At 35.6% G+C, this 23,685-nt stretch overlaps 1 protein-coding gene and 1 long non-coding RNA gene across 21 annotated transcripts in view; both read right to left on the bottom strand.

Annotated features, from left to right (window-relative positions):
* SNF4Agamma (SNF4/AMP-activated protein kinase gamma subunit) overlaps positions 1–23,685 on the bottom strand; it is a 591,124-nt gene that overhangs the window by 33,983 nt on the left and 533,456 nt on the right. For 2 of the 20 annotated variants that reach the window (XM_067758902.1, XM_067758901.1), the window contains exon 1: positions 2,712–3,358. The exons of 15 other annotated variants lie outside the window; for them this stretch is intronic. The gene's annotated coding sequence lies outside the window, so the exon portion shown is untranslated. Of the gene's footprint in view, positions 1–2,711; positions 3,368–23,685 lie in introns of those variants that run through there. 3 more of the 20 variants (XM_067758904.1, XM_067758905.1, XM_067758903.1) reach the window with 3 other exon arrangements.
* Positions 17,551–19,428, bottom strand: LOC137251177 (uncharacterized). Its single transcript, XR_010953179.1, has 3 exons — positions 18,753–19,428; positions 18,013–18,395; positions 17,551–17,955 (listed from the first exon to the last, which is right to left on the bottom strand). It is a non-coding gene; the product is annotated as an uncharacterized lncRNA (long non-coding RNA).

Here is a 23,685-nt window from a genome sequence, read left to right as displayed (position 1 = left end):
CAAACATTCATTTTTATATATATAGATATATGGCTAAACCGATTTGGGATTTCCAAATCAACTAACCATCATCTCTCCCTCCTGTATCTTTCCTAAAAATTTCATGGCAATATTTCTATCCATTCTCGAGGTATGGAGTGACAATCAAAATGTACACTTCTTTTTATATATGGGGTATTCCATCCCATTTCGACCAATTTTGAACCCGACCCCTTTAGAATTGGCTGAAAGTCTTTATTCTTTTTTTAGCTTACGAAAGACGTTTTTCAGAATTTTTTCAAATTTTTTCATCCAACTCAAAAAAGTTATGAATTTAAAAAAAAAACACCGTTTTTGTTTTCAAAATGCTATAACTTTTTCAAAAATTGACCGTTTGGGATCTTTTTTTTTTTAAATTTGTTTTTAAATGTACTTTTCGGAAAAAATACAAAAAAATGTTTAAAGTTTTTTTTTTAAATTTTTCAGTTTTTCGAGATTTTTCGAATTTCGCCATTTTTTTTTATTTTTTTCTCATAAAAAACTTCAAAAAAATTTTTTTTTATCAATTTTATTTATATAACAAAAAAATGTAAGAAAATGATTTTTAAGTATTCTTTTCTTTATATATTATGGTAAGCTACGATTAAAATAACCAGGATTAATGACTGACACAGCAAGCATGTAAGTTTAATCGTAGATTACCACAATATATAAAGAAAAGTATACTTAAAAATCATTTTCTTAAATTTTTTGTTATATAAATAAAATTGATAAAAAAAATTTTTATTTTTGAAAATTTTTTTTCAATTAAATAAAAAAATATATAAATTTTGAAAACAAAAACGGTGTTTTTTTTTTAAATTCATAACTTTTTTTGAGTTGGATGAAAAAATTTGAAAAAATTCTGAAAAACGTCTTTCGTAAGCTAGAAAAAGAAGAAAAACTTTTAGCCAATTCTAAAGGGGTCGGGTTCAAAATTGGTCGAAATGGGATGGAATACCCCATATATAGATAGCTTATTACCCTCAATGGAAGTCAGTAACTAGTGATACAAATTTCTGTATCGGAACTAGACCTAGAGTGCCAAATATGTACTATTTTTTTAGTAGCTAGATTTGCAGTTATAAAATCGATAGTTCGGATTTTTATATTTTTATTTAACATTTATTTAGAAATAGGCCACCAACAAAAAAACTGCTACTAATTTTAACGAGCTACGACTACATATGAGTATGCCTTTTTTCAACACTATTCCACCAGTCCGGAAAAAGGCGATAATATCATACTAGAAGCGACATGTAGAATCAGCTGTAACATTTTACACTAATTCGAAATTATCCAAAAAGTGCCAATAAAGAACTAGTTCTAAGTAGAAATCTGTATATAGTTGCGGGGCCAGTTGAAAGGATGTAAATGAGATAGATGGCGAACTATTAGTGGTTCAGAATGCAATAGAAGTGCACTAGTTTTGAACTAGAGTATCTATTAAGGGATAGTTTCCATGATTTTGTATTTTATTTCGGTTTACAATTTTTCGTGGTTATGAGAAATTTTTTGACTGAAAAAGGGGCGAACCATTAAGCAACCATGCTTATATTTTACTTGTTAAACATCATCATCATCATATATATTATTTCTAATTGCTATTTTTATGTACGGGTCCCTTTTTCGTTCTTATTTGGAATCCAAATCTTTAAATAAAGTTTTGGTTGTAAAGAAGAAGAGATTGGGGCTATTAGCGAGCTTTGGGCAATTTTGGGCGTAGTGCTTTTTAAATAATTTGTTAAAAATAAACGATTGTGAGCACACAAAGAGATCTATTTCTACTATAGCACTATTGTGAATATTCGCACTGCATTATCGGCAGTTGCTATTGTACGCTAGATGGCAGCGCACGCTGTAAGTTACTAGAACAGCTGATTTCTGTTGATATTTGATAAGAGACTTTTATATTGGTTGCGCAGGATGCGCACGGGTCAGGTCGTTTTATTAAATTCAGGTGGTATTTCAGCATCTCGGTAATATCACATTTAAAACAAACCGCGCGGAGCCCTCTAATTAGGCATTTCGAAAATTATCAAACTTAATTTCCAATGCAACATTCGCGGAAATCTCCACATTCACTTTTAGTATGATTATTGAAAACCAAATTCCGGCGGTATATATAAAATATGTTCAATGTAATTTTTCGCAACTTTTAGAATCAAAGTTATTGGCTCTTGTATGTTGATGATGTCACTATTTATGTAATGTTTTAAGTAAACATTTAGTAACTTGAAACCAAATCTTCAACGTTTCCCGACCTCAAACAATTAAGCTTTTTTTAAATACAAACAAAAATTTCAGTGCACATATAATTTTGTACGTGTATTGTGATTTGCACTTTCATATAAAAAAATTTGAGCAGCACTATTTATAACAAACAATAATATCGAATCGGGGTATTTTTTAAGGATATACTAGCGCTGTTTCAAAAAGGCATGCCAAAAAACAGTTTATGTCAAATGGAGGCAACGGCGGCCAAGAAGAAGAAGTGCGACTACCTCTCTATATTTATTTAATGGGTGAAAATAAACATCAAAAACGAATTCTTCGGCTCAAAAAACTGTTAAATATCATAGATTTCCTAAATCATTCTATTATTTTGGAATTTTGTTAATAGAGAGAGGAATCGTAATTTTGTGTCACACTATACATCATTAATTTGTTCGTCGTTTACAAATTTGTTTTACCATTTACTATTATTATTATTTAGTATTACTATTTGCTATTCATTTTTTTTTCGTTTTCTTGTTTGTAAGGTCAGCCTTTTTTTTATTTTTTATCTGCATTTTTTGCTTTTTAAGACTTTTACACTCAAAATGTGACACAGTTCGCGAGAAAGCACTTAATTTTATAATAATTACTTGAATTAGGACAGATCAGACCGTTGCAACTTCAAATGAAAGTGGTTTGTGCTTTTAGTTTGCTTGTTGTACGAGGATCGTGATTTAGTTACCAGGTGAAAATAATTTCAAATTATTTATTTTTATTTTTTTGCATTTAGAAATGAAGAAATGCCGAATCTATTGCGATGCAGCTTAATAACATTTTTTATTTGAATATTCAAATTATGCATATTTTTTTACTAATAAATATTTATTTTTAGTATTTGGTTTCATGGAGTTTTTTTCGCTCATTTTTTGTATTTTTATTTCAATTTTTGTCAACAATTTTTTTGTTATGTTTATGAATTTAACGCAATTTCTATTATTCATACATCACTGTAACCATTTAGGAAGCAATTATTACTTTAGGCTTTATTTTTTTTTCATCGCTACGCCACAGTTAATCGTCCATTTTCCGAAATTAATTTGGTTCTAGACATCTCGAAATTTTATCACAGACTAACCAATATATCGTATTGCTTGTTTAGTATCCAAATTTTCAAAATCATCAGCCAAGTACATATATATGTATAAACAATTAGAAAGCATATACATATGTATCTATCTTTGCACATATTTTCTTAAAATACAATTTTCTTACGGCCAGCAATCTATTTAACGTCGCACGGTGGGATATTTCATCAATCTAGCTGGCCAAAATTAAAACAGCAGTTATTTCTGTTCAAAAAGTGGTTCTCTCACTTCACTGTTATGAAAGCAAATATTTGACAGTAAATTCACGGTGTTCCGCGCAGAACTGCTATGGATCGGGCCCCGGTTTCGAATGATCCCGGGGTCATTTTTGGTATTATATTTTTATATTTCTTTGTATATCCACTACCATCTTGGAAACGGCTTAACCGATTTGAATCAAATTTGGTACATCGATATAGAATTACATTTTAAGACTTCACCTAGATGTTGCCACTGAGGATGTTTTCAAAAGGTTGCCATCTTTTTAAGTTAAAAAAAAAATAATTAAGAATTGGCAATAAGTATCCACTTTCCAATAAATACATTTTAAGGTAGGGTTATCACCACACGTTGTACATGATATGCCATGAAAAAAGATATATCTTTTTGTTTGCAAGGTTTTTTTTTTTTTTAAATTAGTATTGAAAAGTAGTAGTAAAACAAGTAGAATAACTCAGTTAAAACATGCGGTATAAAAAATTTAACATATGAATTAAAAACACATTTACCTGTCCTAAAAGAAAATGTAACTAGATTTGATTAAGGCTAAACAAGTGGACAAGTATTTATGTTAGAAGGGTATATTGCTCTTTAATCCTAAAATACATCGAACTGCATACAATTTTTATACAATTTTATATGTTCGCGGTTAGATCCGTTGACGTTGCAGACGGGTTTTGGAGTATGTATACTATTTACTGAACATATAGGAACGCCAGGGAGTACATTAAAAAAAATTAAATATTTTGGATAATCGACTTTTGGCCAGCTAAATTGATGAGTTACCCCACCGTGCGTCGGCAGAAGAAAAGTATAATGCATTAAATTTTCTTGAACAACACCAACATATGCATGTATGTATATGTACCTATGCAGAAACAACAAAAAAAGTATACAAAAATAGCAAATTAGTTGAGTGAGAAGAAAAACACAAAACAACCGATTAACGTCACTTAAGAAGGGGCACAGCCCCATTTAGTTTTAAGAAGTTTTTTTTGCAAACACAATTTTCTCTTGGCAAATAACGCAATTGTTTTGTTGATTATCAAAAGAACACGAACATTAAGATAAAAAGAAAATAAAAGAAACTTACGTGGCCAAAATAACTATTAGCAATAACTTCAAAATGTTGTACAAACATCGAGATTTAGAGATTTGTGGCGATTGCTCTCTGGTTGGGAATTGTTTAAATAAAATGGAGAAGAGAAAATATATCGATGAATTGAAAGAAGAGCAGGTACATATGCACAGTAGTGTTGCCAGAAAAAAATTTCTTTGGGGCTAGAATCTAGAAAAAAGGAGCTAGAAAGGGCTAAATTTCTTCAAGAAAATCCAAAACCCGTTGCAAAAAGAGCTAAAAGTATAGGTATATTTTTCAATATAAGTTTTCACATTTATTTCAAATCAGACGTAAACAAAGTAAATCGCCGGGCCCGGATGGTATATTCCCGGCCATGTTACAAGTCTCAAGTAGGGCGGTCGTGGAATGGTTAAAATAATATTCGATGTGTGCATAAGACTGAATCATGTACCGCACTCTTGGAGAACTGCTCGTGTAGCTTTTCTACCAAAGGCGGGGAAGATCGGTCACGTGTATCCCAAAGACTATAGACCCATTAGCTTAACATCATTTCTGCTCAAAACCTTTGAGAGGCTGATAGATGTGTACATAAATTACAACGTGGATGAAAAGCTGCTCTCCACAACACAGCATGCGTACACCAAAGGCAAGTCGGTAGACACCGCATTGCATAGGGTGGTAATAAGCATAGAGAAATCCCTGGAATATAAGGAGTATGCTCTAAGAGTCTTCTTGGACATTGCCGGGGCTTTCAATAATGTTGCAAAATGGGCGATTATGGATGGTCTTAGTACATCCTGCCTTAATCAGATGGATCGGCTGTATGTTAAATTGCAGAAAGATTACATCACAATGGGGATTGTACAAGGCCACGAAATCAGTGGACAGGGGCACGCCGCAAGGAGGGGTGCTATACCTCTGCTGTGGACGCTGGTCATCAACCAACTGCTCACGCAATTCGATGAGGGACCCGGAAAACTTACGGCTTACGCAGATGACGTTGCAATTGTCATAAGTGGAAAATGCCTTCCAACGATTAGTTCTTTGATGGATCGGACGCTTCGGGATATTCATACCTGGGCATCTAATGCCGGGTTGAAAGTCAATGTGGAGAAGACGGATATGGTCTTGTTTACAAAGAGGTGCAAGGTCCCAAATTGGACCAGTCCTAAGTTAGGAGGGGTGGCCTTACAGGAGAAACCTTGAACAAAATATCTAGGAATCATCCTAGACAGTAAGCTGTCATGGAAGCTCAACGTGGAGGAGAGGGTCAAAAAGGCCTCAACGGCACTCTATGCATGTAAAAGAATGCTGGGGTGTACGTGAGGCCTATCGCCCTCTCTTTCTCATTGGGTTTTTACAGCGATTGTAAGCCCCATTCTATACTATGGAGTTCTTGTTTGGTGGAAAGCCACACAAAAAATAACATACCTCAAAAAATTAGAGGGGGTATGCAGACTATCGATGCTTAGCATTACGGGAGCCCTGAAAACAAACCCGACGGCTGCAATGTATGCCATTCTGCACATTCCACCTGCAGACCTGGTAGCAAAGAACAAAGCATTAACAACCGCAACCAGGCTCGGTGCTTCGGGGCAGTTTGAGCGCCGACCATATGTCCATAGTAGTATAGCGTCACCAATCACAAGACGAACAGACTACCTGATTCCTTATCTGCGCTTCGAGGGAGATCTTAAGGCCACAATAGAGGTTGACGGTTGGCGCAAGGGTGCGCAAATGGCGGACGAGGCGATGCATGTGTACACCGATGGTTCCAAAGTAGTGGAAGGAGTAGGGTCTGCGGTATACTGCGCTGATCCGGAAATAAGCAGATCCTACAGGCTGCCGGATTATTGTAGCGTTTTCCAAGCGGAAATATTAGCCGTAACCAAAGCAGTAAAAACCCTGGAAGAGAATATCTTAAGCTGCAACCGTGCTAACTTTTATATTGACAGTCAAGCAGCAATTAAGGCAATAATCTCGCATAGCACATCATCTAAATGCGTGTTAGAGTGTTTGCAGTCTCTGGAGAAAATAGGGACAGGGAGAAGCATACATCTATATTGGGTCCCAGGGCATATGGGAACAGATGGGAATGAAAAAGCGGACGAACTAGCTAAAAAGGGCGCATCCCTTGAAGCTTGCTCCGTAGACGTCCCACTTAGATTGGGCGAGATTAAGCGAAGGCGAGAGGTGCACTTGATCGACCAAGCGGGAAAGGCGTGGGTTCAAGCGCGGGGCTGTAAAGTGTCGAAGATTATGTGTAGGTCTTACAACCTTAGACTAACACAGTTGCTTCTATCATTAAAAAGAAAGGACTGTAGACTCATGACGGGTATTCTGACTGGACACTGCCTTCTGGCGTCACATGCCTTTAAATTAGGCTTGGTCAGTGATAGCAGATGTAGGAAGTGCGGGTTGGAGGAGGAAACGATCGAGCACGTTCTGTGCTCGTGCCCTGCGCTTGCCAGGCTAAGACTCCAGCTATTCGGAGTGATACAGCTGTCAGATCTAGAAGCAGCAAGTGCTTAAGTCCTAGGAAGCTTCTAGTATTTGCCAAGAGGATGGAGTTATTTTATGGTTTTTGATAGGGTTTTTCAGTTTGGTCGTTAAAACAAACTTCTGGTAACACTACGGACTCAATCAGTCTATGTGAGGTCCTCATGGACCGGCCAGTTCAACCTAACCCAACCTAAAAAAAGTTATAAAAAAGCTACAGTATAAACAAAAAATAAGGTACAAGAGAGATACATAAATAATACTGTTTTTATAGCTCGTTTTAAATTCTTTAATGACAAAAATACGTTTTTTTTTTAACTTTTTTGCCATTTGGCGGTAAAGTATCGTTAAAAAGTAAGAAGTATTTTTCACACTACTACAATGACGGCACGACTATAGGTCCACCAAAAATACGACTTGCCAAAATGTTGGGCGATGAAAATTAATTAAAATTTTTTCCATTTTTTTATTAAATTTGTAATGTCCTACGAGTGTACGAATCTCCATTAAAATACACGTGTGCGATATTCCAGTTTATGTTGTTTGAAGGGCCTTAGACTTCAAAATCTATGATTTCGTCCTCAGAAGATGAATTATTATTTTTGCTACACTCATAAATATTTTTTATGTTCATTAATTTTTAGAGGTCGTTGTTTATTTCAAAGTCATTATTTCAGCCGTTTAAGACCACATCTTATTGTCAGAAGCGAATTCAACATAACTAACTAACTAATCTCATTTTGTTTCTGTGTTTGCTTTTAATGAAACTCATGTTTGAAAACGTTCTTGCAACATCAGCATTACTTAGCGGCAGCACAAAATCGACAAGGTTTTGGAATTATACTGTTTAACATCAAACCAAAAACTTAATGCTGAAGTCACATTTTTTCAATTTTGGAGATAGATATTTTTCCACTGCATTTGTAATCTCGTTATTTCATCAGTAATATATTTGTTTTTTCATTTCTGAAAAGTGAAAACCTTTGAGGTTTTACAATTCTCAATGTGTTTTCAACAGAAAATAAATCTATTTTACTAAGCGTTTCTATATTGTGCGGCAAGCGTTGCCTTAATTGCTCTATTTATTTAATTATGAAGTCGCGACATATACGTATTTTTCTTTCAATGAATTCGTCTATAAATTTACCTTATGTTTTAATACGTATATATTCTTCAAAGGTATAATGAAAATAAGGTACGGGAGACAAAAGTTTATTATAAGCTGAAGTTAAAGGGCCGAAATTCTTAGAAGGTGCTACTATGCTGTTGCACAAGCTGGAAAGCAAATGTACAACCTCATGACACAGTTTATCGATTAAAGTTTTTGTTATCAGTTGAGTGCCGAGTTGCCACATCATACATAACGCAAAAAATAAAATAAAACTTCGACACACATAAAACATATTACAAATTTTACAATACGTATTGCCGAAATAGCTTTGGAGCCAAAAAGGGGCAAACACTTTAAAGAGCTAGGGGCTAAACCGGAATTTTTGGAGCTAAACGCAAAAAAGGGATAGATCTGGCTCAAAACCACCAAAATGGCAACACTGATGCACAGTAAAACCTCTGAGTGCAGAGAACTCTAAAAAGCGAGCATCTCTCGCCCATGCCAGATACTACGACATTCATCACGAAGAATACTGATCCATCTACTGACTGCTACAGATATCGTGATATCTTTAACGCATCTTAGACTAACCTTCGATGGGTAATGGATATGGGACCAGATGGCTTCATTACTTCGGAAAGTTGATTTACTTCAACATTGTAAGAACTGCATTGAAAAGCTTTTTGAAGTTGCGAACAAAAAATGGCGCAACATCTCCCATTCCGATTCGTTTTATTCCGGAAAGTCATAAAATGACCTCTGCTTAGGCGAGAGCCATAACAAGCTACTAAACAGCCCAATTTTAAATATTTCGAATTTTCGAAGTCAGCTGTTTTACCAAATGACATTCGTTTCGCATTTCTATTTTTGTTTAAGAAATTGAAAATTACTGTGGCGAATCAAGTGCGCTAGTATAATTCAGAGAACTTCAATATCAGCGTCTCAATGAGAAATCAAGAGATCACCTTTTTCAGTTTATATCCGAAAAGATGCAATTCATATTCGGAAAATTACAATTCATATTCAGAATTTAATTTTATATTCAGATATTTACAATTCATATTCAAAAAGCTCTAATTCATATTCAGAATTTTCATTTCATATTCAGAAAACTACATTTGATATTCGGAAAGGCGCAGTTCATATTCACAATTTCGTTTCATATTCAGAAAGTTACATTCATATTCAGAGATTTCATTTAATATTCGGAAAATTGCAATAAATATTAAGAACTTTCATTTCATATTCAGAAAGTTACATTTCATATTCAGAAAATTGAAATTGATATTCAGAGAGTTACATTCATATGCAGATTTTCCAATTGACATTCCGAAACTTACAATCAATATTCGGAAAATTGCAATTAATATTCAGAAAATTTCGTATTCAGAAACTTTCAATGGCTATTCAGAAAAATTTTAAAGTATATTTTATGTATGTATATCTCACATTCAATGGACTCTTAGACATTGAGTACATAGACGCACTTAACAGTCTTAAAGGGCGTGGAAGACCACCGTGGAAAACAGTGTGATTTAAAGTAAAATACTCTTTCCAATTTCGCCATTTTTGCAGGGAGTGTGAGAAAGAGGGGGATAGAGAGATAGAGACGGAGAAGGAGATGGTTAGGAACAATTGGATTTATTATACATAGAACATACAGATGCAGCACACTTGCTAGTCCATTGAAATACTCGTAACAGCAGCTTCAACGCTATTATTATTAAACTTTTTATGAGTATGTATGTTAGACTGGGTCGATTTATTACCCAAAAAAATAATTTTCGAGCCTGCAAAAAAAGAATGACGAAAGGGTAAATTTTTCGACCAAAACACTCCCCAAAACCCAAAAAATATTTTTTTTTTCAAAAAACTGTTGTCAAAACGTTGGCGATAACAGTTTTTTGAAAAAAAAAAAACACTTTTTGGGTTTTGGGGAGTGTTTTGGTCGAAAAATTTACGCTTTCGCCATTTTTTTTCGCAGGCTCGAAAATAATTTTTTTGGGTATGCGCAGTGGAACTTTTTTTCCTGAGCCCAAATCTATTGAAAAATCGATGGCGCGATATCGGTTAACTTTGGTCCATACAAATCGACCAGGTTTATGTACGTCCTTATATGGTATTGCTACATAGTTTTTTAATGAATCCATACTACGGAGCCTTGCTTCTATGTATTCAACATAACATTTAAAGACGTACAGTAAAATTTTCTAAATATGAATTTTAATTTTCTGAATACAATTAATTAGATTTGTTGAGCTGAAAGGCCGCGGTATTGAATAAAACTTCCTTTTGGTTTGTTTTAATTCATAAATTTTAATTTTCAGTCGATCATACATGTCCATATGTCCCATATGTCCATATGATGACTTCAGATTGAAGTCGAAATATCGACCAAAATTTAAATTTAAGAATATAAAACAAACCAAAAGGAAGTTTTATTCAATACCGCGGCCTTTCCGCTCAACAAATCTAATTAATTGCAACATTTAAATCTATTAAATTTTATCAAAATTTTCTGAGTACTAAATGTATTTATTTATTGTAAGCTTCTGAATATGAAATGGAAATTCTGAATATAAATTGTAACCTTCTGAATATCAATTGTAACTTTCTCAATATCAGTTGAAACTTTGTCAATATGAATTGAATTTTTCTAAATATTAAATGTAAATTCTGGATATGAATTGCAACTTCCTGAATATGAACTTTCTGAATATAAAAAGGCGTAGTTGATTATCATAAATGGACCAAATTAGAGGGATACAAATTGATAGTTGTGTTAGACCAGGAAAGTGATGTACAATGATACAAACCGACAGAGGAGAATCATGTAATAAGCAATACAAATTCGTATAAGTCACCGCCCTTGGAAATGTCAGAACAACTATGAGCATTACGATATGCATTAGTCATGGTTGCCTAGCAACGTCAAAAGGAATACTGTCTAAAAAAACTTTCGTCGATCGATAGTGAATTAAGGCGCTTGGAATACTCCGGACGGTCGTAAAAGACAAGCCAAATAAATATCTATCACAAGTGGACGCTTCACATAACCGGCGAAAACTACCGGAACAGTGAGTGTCCAGTAGTGCTAGCTTTCACTGTACTTACACATCTATCTATGAACAAACAATTAAAATATAAAGTCACGTACAGATACACAAATAAATATTCTACATGGCACGATTTATTCTTATTTATTATAATCCTATGCATTACAGTTTAGAGAAAAAATTTATATATACATATATACAATCTGTATATATTGGCGACAGTATTAATTGCCGGCATTATTTATTGCATATAAGGAAACATTTATTGCTTTCTGCAGAGAATAAATGAGTTGCCAAATGTATTTAAATTGTTGTTGATGAACAGTGCATGTTTTCCTTTACTCTCAACAAATAATAAATAAAATAAACAAATGAAAAACCAAGTTTAATATTTAATAAAAAAAAATATAAAAAAAAATTAAGTAAATTGAAATATAATAAGAGAAGAAAACAAAAAATATAAAACAGAATAAATGTCAAACAAAATGAAATAAAAAAAAATAAAAATAAAAAAAGTGCGAATAGTAAGAAAAAATTAACTAATAAAGAAATATGAGAAAGAAAATAAAACTAAAAAGAAAAAAATATTAAAAAAGGAAGAAAATTTAAAATAAAACCTAAAAATATAAAAATGCTTAAAAAAGAACAAACAAAATTTACGTAGAACAAAAAAGTTAATTTTTGTATGTAAAATAAAACGAAATAAACTTAAAAACAATTATAATAACCATAGAATGTAAATAAACAAGTAAAAAGGTTCAGGTTTGGGGCGAAAAATATAAAGCAGAATAAAATAGAGCAGAAAAAAATAAAAGGATGCAAAAAAGAAAAAAAAATATTATAAAGGAAAACAAGCCTAATACGACGAAAGGAAAAGCCCTACCAGGCTTAAACTCTCCTACAAGTTATGGTGTGTTACTTTTAATTTTTCCTACAAATTGGTGGAATCTACAGTTTTTTTGCTGAGAAGATTTTCGTGGCAGAAGTTACTAGAAGGGTTGAACCCGTTTGGAAAATGTTTATCTTAAACATTTATTCATACCTCGGCGGATCGCCAGTCTGGGGAGCAAGTACACTATCCGCTACACCACAGTGGCATACACTTAAATTGTGCATACAATTTAAAGGAACAAGATATGTGCGCCATTGTTTCGCCAGCCCTAGCCCAAACGATTAAGAACCGATTAAGGAGGCGAAAAAAAAAAAACAGAATTATACACTTAACAAATGTCAAATTAAAGGCCTGCCAAAGTCTGATTTAAAATAATGTATATAATTTTTTTTTCAAATTCCAAATCTTTTTTTGGTCTCTTATTTCTCAACAGCAACCACACAAAATTTTATTTCATGTATGTACATATATTCGATTTACCTACATATGTTCAAATATAAAACCTTAAAAACGAATCTATAATGTGCACAATTTTATTTTTTTGTGTTTTAAGGCATGCAAAATGCTAATTATGGAACGGTTCTTTTCTGGCAGAGGTATTAATGAGTCTTAAATAGATTTTTATTTATGATTAATAAGATCAGGGCAATAATACATATAAAAACAAAACAGAACATCTCTGTTTTAAACTTTGAATAACTGCATATATTTGAAGACTAGCGTTATCACTGAAATAAATGTCAACCCTGATTTCCAACTGAGAATAACTTTAGCCAGCAACTACTACTCTGGTCTGAGAATTTAACTGAGATATAAAGTTCTGTCCCGAAGGACAAATGTCACGGATATATTATACCGGTCCTGATGTATAGCTCGGAACTGAGGGTAGGTAGGTAGAAACATACCGGATTTCGGGATTACAACTCTTCGAGTAGCGAAATGTAGGCATAAATATTCATAAGGATTGGAAGCACCAATCAATATGTAAGTATGAAGAACAACAAATCCAGTTGCGGTCAATATTTTAGTAGTGTTTATTGCCCTTTTCATTTAAGTGGCCATGTTTTTTCGGTATGCACTGCAAAATATATTATACTAAGAAAGAAGCCGGCTTCAAAACATGCATCACTTGTTGAGATTAACCTGTTGGTCTTGTTAAATTTGTATGAAATTTAAGTTTGAACGGGTTTTGTGCCAGTCAATAGCCGTGTTTTTTTTTTACACGTAAACGTCTATACGCTTATACTTTATATGGACTGCTAAGCGTCAAACTTTAAATACACCTCTGAAATTGCTGCGCATAAAATTTGTTCTACTAAATTTCAATACGCATTATACTCAGATGTAACTGAAATATATGTTTTTGTTCCACCCTCTACATTAATTCTATGTATTCTATGTGTGTCCACAATTCATCGCAACTGATTTAGCTATATGTTATACACAGGCATACAACAGAGGGTTGTGTCTCCGCTTTTCGGTACACCCTGTGCTGTAGCTGTACTTATTTAACCACTGCCGCTAGATGGGTTTCCTAAGCATTATCTAAGTGAGGATAGGCGTTTTTTTCACGCGCAAACGTAAACGTATGATCGCGACTATCTTTGTGAAAAATTTGAAATTAACGGTGGGGTTAGTTTATTTAATTGATATTAGCTGTGTTTTTTTTTTTACATCTATAGACGTTTAAGCTTAAACTTTATATGGAATGCTAAGCGTCAAACTTTAAATACTCCTCTGAAATTGCTGCGCATAAAATTAGTACTGCTAAATTTCAATACGCATTATACTCAGATTTAACTGAAATATGTGTCTATGTTTCACCTCAACACTAATTTTATGTATCACCTCGTAAAATGGTGCGTGTACACAATTCATCGCAACTCATTCAGCTATATGTTATACACCATGGGCATCAGAGTGTTGTGTCTCCGCTTTTCGGTACACCCTGTGCTGTAGCTAGTTATTTAACCACTGTCGCGAGATGGGGCTCCTAAGCAATATCTAAGCGAGGATAAGCGTTTTTTACGCACAAACGTAAACGTATACATACGCGAGTAAAAAACACGGCTTTGTATAACTCATGATCAAAATTTTATTACTCCTTATTCAGTAAAGTCGAGAAAGATAAATTGCACACCTAAGAAGCGCGCCCTCATAAAAAATTTGATTGCTGATGGCTAAACTTATGTGGTAGTGCAATATATTATTGGTTACCTACCAACAATGGTACGTGATGCCATCAAGTACCAACCAAGTGCCAAAAAAAACGTGAAAAAAAGCCAGCAATGCCGTTAAGAGAAGTTAACTCCGTCGTCAGATACTCATAGCGTTTTCCATTTGTAGCTACTACTGAGATTTAAGATGCCTTCGCGTGAGCACAACCTGGGTGACCACAGTCCAAATAGTAAAAAGGACATGAGGTTTAGTTCTACAGGTGGACGCCATTTCGAGATATCGCCATAAAGGTGGACCAGGGGTGACTCTAGAATGTTTTTCTTCGATCCTGATTATTTTGATATATGGAAGTCTATATCTATCTCGATTCCTTTATATATGTACAACCAACCGTTATCCAATCAAACTTAATATACTCTGTGAGCTCTGCTCAACTCAGTATAAAAAATAGCCGCTAGGTGACGCAAGGATCGAGATATTAAAAAAAACGTATTTGTGGTCCGATTTGGCTCATATTTGGAACACATAATACATACAAGAATAGAAAGAGAAATATGAAAAAATAGCCGCTAGGTGGCGCAAGGATCGAGATATTTAAAAAAATCGTATTTGTGGTCCGATTAGGTCCATATTTGGAACACGTAATACATACAACAATAGAAGGCGACCTATGATGTCCGATTTGGCTCATATTTGAAACAATTATTACATACAGTCCTGTAGAAGGACATCAAAATATTTTGTAGTTCGAGGAGGGCATGCAACGAAAGAGACTTCGATTTGGCAAAGAACATTTGAATTTCCGTTCGGCCAAATGGCGCAACATTTTATGGTCGGACGAGTCGTAGATTGTCATGTATAGTGGAAAGAGATCACGTCAATATGTAAGACGGCCACCTAATACCTAATACCATCCGAAGTATACAAAAAAAAAAAAAAAAAAATTTAAAGCATGGAGGCTTCAGTACTACGGTCTGGGCATGCTTTTCTTGGCTAGGCGTGGGACCCATTCATTGGATTAGAGAAATTATGGCTGGCGCTTCATATGCTGACATACTTAAGAACATCATGCTGCCATATGCCAGAGACGAAATGTCACTTGTTTGGACGTTGCAGCAAGACAACGAACCGAAATATACCAGCAAAGTAGCCAAAAGATGGTTTGAGAAAATCCAGATCTACGTCATGAAATGGTCGCCACAGTTACCAGACATAAACCCCATTGAAAATTTGTGGGTTGGTGTTATATTTGGGCTATAAGAGAAAATAATGATTTTTTTTATAGCAGCTATTACAGGTACTTTTTAATCCATTATTTTTTAAGAATGACCACTACTAATACTATTTTCACACAGAAACTTAATGATCTCATTTCACCTGCTAATGAAATCGTAAATTTTTTGCTTTCACACAGAAGTAACTGCTCGATTAGTATGAAGGATGAGACAGACAATCATGGCGGAACGATACAAGGTGGGAGCATGGTGACATACCTACAAACAAACAAAATTCCATGTAATTGTAAATTTGATGGACAAATGTCAAAATCGTACTGCGCCGGTAGTTGATGTATCAAATCAAATAAAAAAGGTTATAATCAGCTGTTCGATGCGACCACCTTGTATCGTTCCGCCATGCAGACAATGACATTTGCTTTGAAAACTAAGAAGCGGAAACGGAAGCGGAACGCTGCCAACAGAGTTGCATTGTGCTTTTGATTTCATTAGGCATTCGATTAGCTACTAATGAAATAATAATAGATTCGAATTTTGTAGGGAAGATTGAGCTCAATAAGCGTCTTAATGCAGAAAACTGCCTTTATTATTCAATAAGCCGTCTGTGTGAAAACAGTATAAGATTTTGAACGCTGCACAGCTATGTTTGTAGGTATGAAGGAACTGCTGATTGCGGGTTGCCGGCACTAGCCAAATAATCTGTGCCGAAGCCGGTAGCCACTGTGTTATTTTTGTTGTTTCAGTTTAAAAAAATATATGCAGTCTTACAAAAATACAAAATATTAATAAATCACAATATGTAGGGCACAGAACTACAAAAAAATAAATATTTTTGAATAAGTGTGGCATGTTTAGACGTGTGGCACTTTTAGTTTAACGCACAAAATTTTAACAATTTTATGTTGACTAAATGTTTACGACTTACGGCTGCTTAACGGATGTTTTGATAATCTCTGATAAGTAGTCCGATTCCCAGACTTAAATAAAATAAATGTAAGGCGCGATAACCTCCGAAGAGATCTAAGGCCGAGCTTCTCTTCCAATTTGCGTCGTGCTCTTCTTGATTTTCCCTACAAATTGGCCGGACGGGACCTACATGTTTTATGCCGACTCCGAACGGCATCTGCAAAGCAGATGAGTTTTCACTGAGAGCTTTTCATGGCAAAAATACACCCGGAGTGCTTGCCAAACACTGCCGAGGGGCGACCCCGCTTAGAAAAATTTTCTTCTAATTGAAAAATCTTATTTCTAAAATTTTGATGTTGCTTTGCCCGGGAGTTGAACCCAGGGCATACGGTGTGATAGGCGGAGCACGCCACCATCACACCACGGTGGCCCAGACATACACGCCTTTTATTATAAGTAAATTTGATCTGAATGTTTTTCTTTTCAGAAGAGGCTCACTTTTATTATAAGACTTTTACTTTTTGTGAAGGGGATTTTCAAATATTTTCATTAAAAAAGATTGAATGTAATTGATTCAAACAAAGGTTTAATGCAATCTTTTACCGAGACTTGACGCTCGTTCCGAAAGTACCCAATCAGTTTTGGTAAAATTTAATAATAACTTGTGAGAGAGCAGGAGGAAGGTGTATAGGAGTAGGATCGAAAGAGCAAATTTAAAAAATAGAACCAATCTAAGTTCAGTGATATTTTTCACTTAAAATCTAAATATAACTACAGCTTTCTCAAAAGTATCGATAATTGAAGCTAAGCATGTTACCGGTTTCCTGAATTCAATACCGAACGATTTGTATTACCTATTCAATAATAACTTCCGAAACTGGTAAAAAGCTCGGCAAAAACTTGAAATTACTCTTCCCGAAAATTATATCTACGGCGCTGGTCTAAGAAATTAAAAGTTCCCGACGTGGTTTGCGGTTAATATGCTGACTTACCTTACCAAAAACCTTAGATTCAAGTCAAGGTGTAGGTTAGCTTGAGCTGGCTGGTTTACAAAGACCTCATATAGACTGAATGTGTCCATAAAGTTACCAGAATTTGTTCGATGAACCGCAATCAGGTACCATGACTTATGTTATAGAATACTCCGTCTTATACTAGAAGTATTCTAGGACATAGCTTAATTCCTGCCTCGATATCTGGCAACTCTGCCGCCCCTAATAACTGGAGCCTTGACCTGGCGAGCGCAGGACACGAACACAGAACGTGCTCAACCGTTTCTTCCTGCAGCTAACATAAGAAATATTTGAGAAAAGCTTTTATAAATGGGTCGATTCTCGGCAGGGGGTTTCAACCAGTAGGCATACTTCTTATACGTCAATCACGAACTACATATCTGTTCTTTATTTTAAAAGAAACGTTACAATAATTTCAAGAAAAATCAATTAGGCTGCTCACCATCTCTTCCATATGGGTCTGTTGATTTTACCAACTGGCAAAGCTGTGACAAATTAGCACGTTGTCAAGTAGTTTTAGTTATTAAATAAATACCACTTTAGAACTAGTTGTCAGCCTTTGGCACATGTTTAAATTGTTGGCAATTGTTCAAAAACTACTAAAACTCAATTCTATACAAAACATACGTTGATTTTTGATTGATATGTTCTACACACGGTGCGTCTGACTCACGAGTCGGCTGTGTACGTGTTGACTCGCCTTCAAAATCAAACTCATTTTGATTTTCACGAGTCAGCCAGAGTCATGTCCCTTAGACTAATACCAAAATATTTTTACCAACACATCGAAACTGACTCTTGGCTCTGATTCACTGCATGTAGGCCCTATGAAGATATAAATAAACGTGAAAATTAGAAAGATATATCGTAGGGTCCATGGAAGACTAGCACGTTTCAAATTCCCATGGATGACTAGTTGTTCGTGAAAGGTGCTAGTTTTCCACGCGAACAACGAACTGTGCCAGTATTCCACGCGAAGATCAGAAAAGTGTTAGTCTTCCATGGGACCGGCAATATTAAGGATGCTCAGTTTCAATTTGATCTGGTGCTACATTCTTCATATTAAAAGTGGACTGTGAGTACCCTAAATGTTTCTATAAGAATGTCAAAAAATAGTAAAATATCGACATATCTTTCTATTTCTGACAGCCCCTTTGTGATCATTGCGAATACCTTACTTACTTACTTAATTAGCGCTTTATTGTTTAAACGGTACGGTAAATCCGCCAGTCGCTACTTCGCTGTGCTAATTGGCGGCACTTGGTAAGACGAAGTGAGTTTAGATCGTTGTACACCCGGCCCTTCCAGAGAAGTGGGACCGCCGTCTTCCTCTGCGTCGCCAACGTGTAAATCTTTTAAAGAACTTTTCACTCGAACACTCCCAGAGCCGCCTCATCTGATGTTGTAATGGTCCATGCTTCTGCACCATGTAGTAGGACGGCTACGATAAGTGACTTGTAGAGCATGATTTTCGATTATTGAGAGATTCAATTACCAAACTAGATCAAAGAGCATTTATTGGCAAGAGTGAGTCTTCGCTGGATTTCAAAGTTAATGTTGTTGTTTCTGTTAATGGCGGTTTGCAAATAAACGAATTATTTTACTATTACTAGCTTAAGATTTACAAAATAAATAGGAAGTTCATATCTTTCCAAGGTGCTATGTCTGACCTTCTACTATGCAAAAAAGCTCGCGTTCGATCAAGTTACAGGGAGTTGACATGAAATTTCTGAGCGCCGATTTCACGAAAAAGTTGTAAGAAACTAAAATAAAAAATATCAAATATTTTTTTATCGTCTTGGTTTCAAAAATACGTAGACGAAGTATTGAAACTCAATTTGGGATCACTCTTAATATTGCCGCCCTCTTGCAGAAAAATCAGTCACATGCGACGATATCAACAAGTATATTATTTATTATATTTGTTTTATCAATGATTTATAATGCAAAAAAAAAAAAAAAAAAATAGTTAAGTATCAATATATCTCTCAGTCACAAGCGGTAATACCCCAAACGCTATACCTTTACGAGGGACATGGCGGCTATCGTTAATGACCATATCAAATCAAATTATGTGCTGATAAATACTTGCCCGAGGCAAAACAGAATTTGATGCCCTTGCAATTTTTTTCAAATATGTTTCACTCTTATTACCTTTTCTTGATACAGTTTCTCGTCAACACGAGTTTCAAGATGAACGCTGATTATTTCATGAAATCATAAAGAAGTGGCATAGATCTAATATATAAAATTCTTCTGTCACGGTTTTAGAGGCTGAACTCCTCCGAAACGGCTGAACCGATTCTAATGAAATTTTATGAGCATATTGGGTAGGTCTGAGAATCGGCCAACGTCTACCTTTTTTTTCGCTACGTGTCTAGCGTCTTGAGATCAAAACGTGGACCCGAGTACCCCTAGAATGTGTTTGCACAATATGGATATCAAATGAAAGCTGTTGATGAGTGCTATAGTACAGGAAAATTTTCATACAACTGGGAGGCTAGGGTCTCGAGATATAGCCTAAAACGTGGACCCGGGTACCCCTAGCATGTTTTTGCACAATATGGATATCAAATGAAAGCTGTTGATGAGTGCTATAATACAGGATAATTTTCATACAATTGGGAGGCTAGGGTCCCGAGATATAGCCCAAAACGTGGACCCGGGTACCCCTAGAATGTGTTATACAATATGGATATCAAATGAAACCTGTTGGTGAGTGCTATAGTACAGGATAATTTTCATACAACTGGAAGGCTAGGGTCTCGAAATATAGCCCAAAACGTGGACCCTGCTATCCCTAGGATGTGTTTATACAATATGGATATCAAATGAAAGTTGTTGATGAGTGCTATAGTACAGGATAATTTTCATACAATTGGGAGGCTAGGGTCTCGAGATATAGTCTAAAACGTGAACCCGGGTACCCCTAGAATGTGTTTGCACAATATGGATATCAAATGAAAGCTGTTGATGAGTGCTATAGTACAGGATAATTTTCATACAATCGGGAGGCTAAGGTCTCGAGATATAGTCTAAAACGTGGACCCAGGTACCCCTAGAATGTGTTATACAATATGGATATCAAATGAAAACTGTTGATGAGTGCTATAGTACAGGATAATTTTCATACAACTGGGAGGCTAGGGTCTCGAGATATAGCCCAAAACGTGGACCCGGGTACCCCTAGAATGTGTTTATACAATATGGACATAAAATGAAAACTGTTGATGAGTGCTATAGTACAGGATAATTTTCATACAACTGGGAGGCTGGGGTCTCGAGATATAGCCCAAAACGTGGACCCGGGTACCCCTAGAATGTGTTTATACAATATGGATATCAAGTGAAAACTGTTGATGAGTGCTATAGTACAGAATAATTTTCATACAACTGGGAGGCTGGGGTCTCGAGATATAGCCCAAAACGTGGACCCGGGTATCCCTAGAATGTGTTTATACAATATGGATATCAAATGAAAGCTTTTGATGAGTGCTATAGTACAGGATAATTTTCATACAACTGGGAGGCTAGGGTCTCGACACATAGCCCAAAACGTGGACCCGGGTACCCCTAGAATGTGTTTATGCAATATGGATATCAAATTAAAGCTGTTGATGAGTGCTATAGTACAGGATAATTTTTATACACTGGGAGGCTAAGGTCTCGAGATATAGCCCAAAACGTGGACCCGGATATACGTAGAATGTGTTTTTACATTATGGGTATCAAATTGAAGCTGTTGATGTATGATTTAGTACAGAGTAAGTTCTACACCGCTGGGTGAGTGCGGTCTCGATATATAGGCCAAAACATGGACCCGGATACACCTAGAATGTGTTTTTATATTATGGGTATCAAATTGAAGCTGTTGATGTGTGCTATAATACGGAGTACACCGCTGAGTGACTAGGGCCTCGATATATAGGCCAAAACATGGACCCGGATACCCCTAAAATGTGTGTGTATTATGGATATCAAATGAAAGCTGTTGCTGAGAGCTCTAAAGTTCATTGTGATATTCGATTTAATCGCATCAACCTGGAAAAACAGATAAATATGCATGCGAAGCCGAAATAAAGACAAGAATTAATAATACCCACATACCTATTTACATACGTCCTATTCGATTTGCCTGAAATTTTGTATATAAATTTGCCTATATTAGTATTTACGATGTTTTTTTCCGGGAAGTATACCAGAGACGGACTGGGATTGGGACTAGGACTGGGACTGAGACTGATACTCGGAGTGGGACTGCCACTGAGACTCGAAATGGGACTGGAACAAAATACATACCACCCTCCGGGACTGGCAATAAGAGATGAAGAAAAAGGAAAACAACTTGAGAGAAGAGAAAATGGAGAAAGAGACTGAGAAAGAGATAGGATGAGATGAAGATGGAGATGAAGCGGAAAAGACAGAGGGAGGAGTGAATAAAAATATTAAGAAAAAGTGTAGAGGGGTAGGGCAGAGTTAGACGGAAAAAGCTTATTAAAATGTCTGCAGATTGGCCAAATTTAGGGCAGAACAACGTCTGCCGGGTCTGCTAGTGTTTACATAAAATTCATTACAGAATGAGAAATCAATCAAGGAGAGGCCTAGTGCAAAATCTAATATATAAAATTCTTCTGTCACGGTTTTAGAGGCTGAACTCCTCCGAAACAGCTAAACCGATTCTCATGAAATTTTGTGAGCATATTGGGTAAGTCTGAGAATCGGCCAACGTGGACCCGGGTACCCCTAGAATGTGTTTATACAATATGGATATCAAATGAAAGCTGTTGATGCGTGCTATAGTACAGGATAATTTTCACACCGCTGGGTGACTACGGTCTCGAGATATAGGCCAAAACATGGACCCGGATCCACCTACAATGTGTTTTTATATTATGGGTATCACATTGATGCTGTTGATGTGTGCTATACTACAGAGTAAGTTTTACACCGCTGAGTGAATATGGTCTCGAAATATAGGCCAAAACATAGACCTGGATACCGCTAGAATGTGTGTGTATTATGAATATCAAATGAAAGCTGTTGCTGAGAGCTCTGAAGTTCATTGTGATATTCGATTTAGTCGCATCAACCTGGCAAAACTGATAAATATGCATGCAAAGCCGAAATAAAGGCATGAATTAATAATACCCACATTCTTATTTGCATTATTTACGATGCTTTTTGCCGGGAAGTATAATAGAGACGGACTGGGACTGGGATTAGGACTAGGACTGGGACTGAGACTGAAACTCGGAGTGGGACTGGGATTGAGACTCGGAATGGGACTGGGACAAAATACATACCACCCTCTGGGACTGGCAATAAGAGATGAATAAGAAGGAGAAAAACTTGAGAGAAAAGAAAAGAGAGAAGGAGACTGAGAAAGAGATAGAGTGAGACGAAAATGAAGATGAAGCGAAAAAGACGGAGGGAGGAGTGAATAAAGAGATTAGGAAAAAGTGTAGAGGGGTAGATCAGAGTTAGACGGATATGCAGATAGGCCGAATTTAGGGCAAAACAACGTCTGCCGGGTCTGCTAATTATATTATAAAATCAGTAATTTTAGATTGCTTCGGCTCAACTTGGAGACAAATGTAATATACATAAACAGCTAATTTTCATATTGACTTCAATCTATTTATGTCCATCAGTTCAATAAAGCGATTGAACATTTGTAAAAACCAGTGCGTGAAAATATTTTATCATTATTATTATGACAGTAATAAGTTCATTATATTAGCCGTGTTTTTTACATGTATACATTCTCATTACATCTACATTTGCGGGTAAAAAAACGCACTGAGATAATGTTTACGAGACCCATCTCGCTGCAATTATTGCAGACTCGCGGCAGTTGTTAAATAACTCGCTATAAAACGGGTTGTGCTTAATAGCGGAGACACTACCTCTGGTGGCCATAATGTATAACCTAAAGGTGAATCGGTTGCGATGAATCGTGGGCACACACAATTTTCGGTCATAGATGTGGAGAATAGTGTAGAGATAAAATGGAGAGACACATTTCAGTTGCAGCTGAGTATAATACTACTGAAATTTAGGAGTACTAATTTTCTGCGCAACAATTTCACAAGTGTAGATACAGTTATGCACTTGA

This window comes from Eurosta solidaginis, chromosome 1 (assembly GCF_040869045.1).
Source record: "Eurosta solidaginis isolate ZX-2024a chromosome 1, ASM4086904v1, whole genome shotgun sequence".
In the NCBI taxonomy this organism is placed as follows: domain Eukaryota; kingdom Metazoa; phylum Arthropoda; class Insecta; order Diptera; family Tephritidae; genus Eurosta; species Eurosta solidaginis.
The sequence above is the reverse complement of the archived record's forward strand: the minus strand, read 5'-3'. Positions and strand labels throughout refer to the sequence as shown.